The sequence below is a fragment of the Silene latifolia genome, chromosome 11 (genome assembly GCF_048544455.1).
Source record: "Silene latifolia isolate original U9 population chromosome 11, ASM4854445v1, whole genome shotgun sequence".
Taxonomy (NCBI): Eukaryota; Viridiplantae; Streptophyta; class Magnoliopsida; order Caryophyllales; family Caryophyllaceae; genus Silene; species Silene latifolia.
The window spans coordinates 206105716-206109725 of NC_133536.1; positions in this window are offsets into that span (position 1 = coordinate 206105716).

The window sequence follows — 4010 nt, forward strand, 5'->3', positions numbered from 1 at the left end:
ACGCATCCATGTGGAGGGGGGATATGGCACGGCCTAACAAGAACCACGCTGATGCATCGGAAGAAGCCGATACCAGAAATTTTGCAAAAATACTTACGCAGAATATACGCTCAGCGTACGCCGGAGCCCGTACCACGGCATAGACTACGGCTGGGGGCAAATTGATGGGGCATATTCTGCACCGTGACCCGATCAACGTATTGAGCAAGGTCAAGGGTATCCACAGACAAAGTCAACGACTCGACAGTCTAGCCAAGCGGAGCCCATCGGACTGTCACTTGTGTCTCGGCGGCGACAACTGTCGGTAGGGGCACATATCCGCGTACTCATATCCAAGACCCTCGGCGAGCCTGCCACAGGTCCATCGGCCGAGGGTACAACGGTCTTTCCACCTGATAGCCATTTGGCCACTTGGCCACTACGTGACAAAAGGTGAATGCCTATAAATACTCCTCAACCTTCATTGAGGAAAGGATCCACAAATTGACCTAATAATCACTATTCATCTGGTAATATCTTCCTTATCTCTCTACAATACACTCTTAGCCAAGTTACAACAACTTCTCTCTAAGTTTACTGACTTGAGCGTCGGAGTGAGTACGCTCGGCCAAAGCCGAGCCCTCAGTTTGTTCATCGTTTCAGGAGACCGCAAGGAGGAATCAAGCAAAGACATCATTCTACGGGCTACGAGTGGTAACAAATATCTGCTCTGGAATTACACCCGGAACAAGGTTAAAACAACACATTATTAATTTTCATATTTCACGCCAAAATATTTTGATTGGAGAAAAAAAAGTAAATGTGTGTTCTAATGATTTTTTTTTAAACTCGAAACTAACTATGTCGATTATAAATTTTCTCAAAAAAAATTCACCATATAAGCTAATGTTTATTCTTAGTGTGTTTTAGTTAATTATAGGAGCTTATAGTTTTATTTTCTACAAGTAATTATGTGCCCAATCATTAGTAAAAACTTTAAATGAAAAATTAATTTATGGGTTTATATCAAATTTATTTTATTTCAATCAATAGTTATATTTTAGAGTTTAGTAACAAAATGAAAATTGTTCCGGGTGTAATTCCAGAGCAGATATTTGTTACCACTCGTAGCTCGTAGAATGATGTCTTTGCTTGAATCCTCCTAGCGGTCTCCTGAAAGGATGAACAAACTGAGGGCTCGGCTTTGGCCGAGCGTACTCACTCCGACGCTCAAGTCAGTTAACTTAGAGAGGTAAGTTGTTGTTACTTGGCTAAGAGTATAATGTAGAGAGATAAGGAAGATATTACCAGATGAATAGTGGTTATTAGGTCAATTTGTGGATCCTTTCCTCAATGATGGTTGAGGAGTATTTATAGACTTTCACCTTTTGTCACGTAGTGGCCAAGTGGCCAAGTGGCTTGCAGGTGGAAAGACCGTTCTACCCTCGGCCGATGGACCTATGGCAGGCTGGCCGAGGGGTCTTGGATATGAGTACGCGAATATGTGTCCCGGCTGGCTAGTTGTCTGGCCGAGACCCAGGTGACAGGCCGATGGATTGCATCGGCTAGGCTGTCTAAGTCGTTGACTTTGCTGTGGATACCCTTGACCTTGCTCAATATGTTGACTTGGTCAGCGGTGCAGAATATGCCCCATCAATTTGCCCCCAACGTAGTCTATGCCGTGGTATGGGCTCCGATGTATGTTGAGCGTATATTCTGCGTAAGTGTTTTTGCAAAATTTCTGGTATCGGCTTCTTCTGATGCATCGGCGTGGTTCTTGTTAGGCCGTACCATATCCCCCCTCCACATGGATGCGTAAAGGGTATCCGATGTGGAAAAGAAAGTGACGCTGGCCGAGACCAGGGTTGAGAGTGCCGGTTGTTTTTGATTGCCCCCGGCCGGTGCTTCCTAGCTTGGTTGATCATGTGGCCGGCGGAGAGCAGGTACCTAGGAATCTGTTGAGGAAGATGAACAGGTGAAGAGATGTGAATGGGCGTATTGAATACGCTTGGTCACTGTTGCATTGATTGACATTTAACTGTTGCAACGATTGACATTCCGTGGTTGCATGTCTGACACGTGTCTGTTCGCTGATTGGTTGACGCTTCATGGGCTGTGCCCTGATTGGTCCTTCTTCATGGGCTTTTCCCTATAAATAGGGCAGTTCATCCGTGAATTTGGCCACCAAATTCATTTTCTCAAATTTTCTTCAAAATCTTCATCTTTCTAAACTTTCAAGGGCTTCCTTTTCTTCCAATCTTCAGTCTTCGATCCGGCGAGTGTTTTTCTTCAAGGTAAACAAACAAATCTTCTTCTATTTTGTTAGTATTTGTTGCGAACATGTCTTCTGCTGGTGCTGGACCTAGTGAACCTGCGTCGGGGGGCCCTAGGTCTCCTTCTCCTGAAGTTGATCCTCAAATTCTGGAGGAATGGGAGGATGATGATTCCTTTGGTGATTTGGGTGATGACTTCGGTGATGATGCGGAAAGGTCTCGTCCTAATGAGGGGAGACAGTACGTCATGGATCACGGCGACGCCTGTAAGGTCCGTCTTAACCGTACTTGGACTCATAAGCTCGCCAGTTGTTCCGGCGAGAAATTTTTCGAGGGCCATTTTTTCTTCGGTCGGGGATACAAAATTGTTATCCCTGAGGAGGGTCAGGCCGTCTGTTGCCCTCCACCGGGCTACACCGGCGTATACATGCGGCATTTGGAGTATGGGCTCCGGTTTCCGCTGAATGGGTACGTTATGGCCATCATTAGAGCCATGAACGTTGTCGTTGCCCAACTGCACCCGTTGGCTATGAGGACCATAATCGGCTTCGTCTGGCTCTGTCTCTTCAAGGGAGAGGCCCCAACGGTGAATTTATTCCGCCGGCTTCACCATCTCAAACCATTCTCCGGCCGCGTCGGATGGCACAGTGTGCAAATGGAGCCGGGTTATGTCTCTGTTGACAAACTTTCTTCTTGCAAGGACTGGCAAGGTCGGTGGGTGTACGTTAAGGTGTCGGATGACTATCCGCTGCCCCGCTCCTTCCAGCACCGAGTTAATTTGCGGTGTGAGACTAAGGCGGAGCACGACAGATGGGTCACCCGGAAGAAGCTCAAAATGGATGCCAGCAGGGTCTATCTCAAGGAGGATGAGAGGCTGGCAATGAGGCTCTTTGAGGTGGACAAGAGTGGGGTGCCGAAAAGATGGATTCCCCCGACGCAGATCATTCTTCAGGATGAGCCGCTCTGCCATGTCGGCCTCATACCGGCCCTAGCACAGGGTGAGTGGGGTCGGTGTGAGGCCCATTACCATTCTCAACGTCCCTGTTTCTCGAACTTCGATTTATTTCTTCTACTTAACTCTTGCTTTGTTTCTTTCAGCACCACTTTGGACCGGACATCGAGGGTATCCTCCGGAGAATGGGGCTGCACAAAGATAAAACCGTTGCTAACTTGCATCCCAAGGCTCCAGCTCATGACCGCAGGACGTCGCCGAATGATCTTATGGAACAACGGCTGAAGGGCTTGAGCAGGGAGGAGGCCCAGGCGAAGGTTGTTAGCGGCGTAGTGCGTCGGACGCGAAAAACAAAGTCTTCGGCGGCGACGGCGTCGACACCGGTTCCACCTCCCATCCCCCCCCCCCTAAGAAGGAGACGGTGGAGATTGTTGATATTCCCGATGAGGGGGACTCTGACGCGGAGGAATCTCCCCTTATCCGTAAGAGGAAGGAGACAGCTTCTACCGCTGGCAAGGAAGTGCCTCCTCCGGCCAAAAAGGCCAAGCATGGTACCCATCTATCCTGTGGCTCAAATTTAGCCGGGTCATTAGGTGCTCCTGATGACAGGCTTTCTGATATGTCGATACATGTTGATACTGATGCCTTTATTAAATTTTTGTAGACCAGCCGCTGTCGGCTTTTGCTCTCATTGGGCAGCAAGGGGAGGGGACCTCTGCGCAGGTTGGTGATCAAGGTGTCACCGTCAACTCTTCATCCCAGAAGGCTTCCCTCTCCCAGCTGCAGGCTGGTGGTCAAAGTGTCAC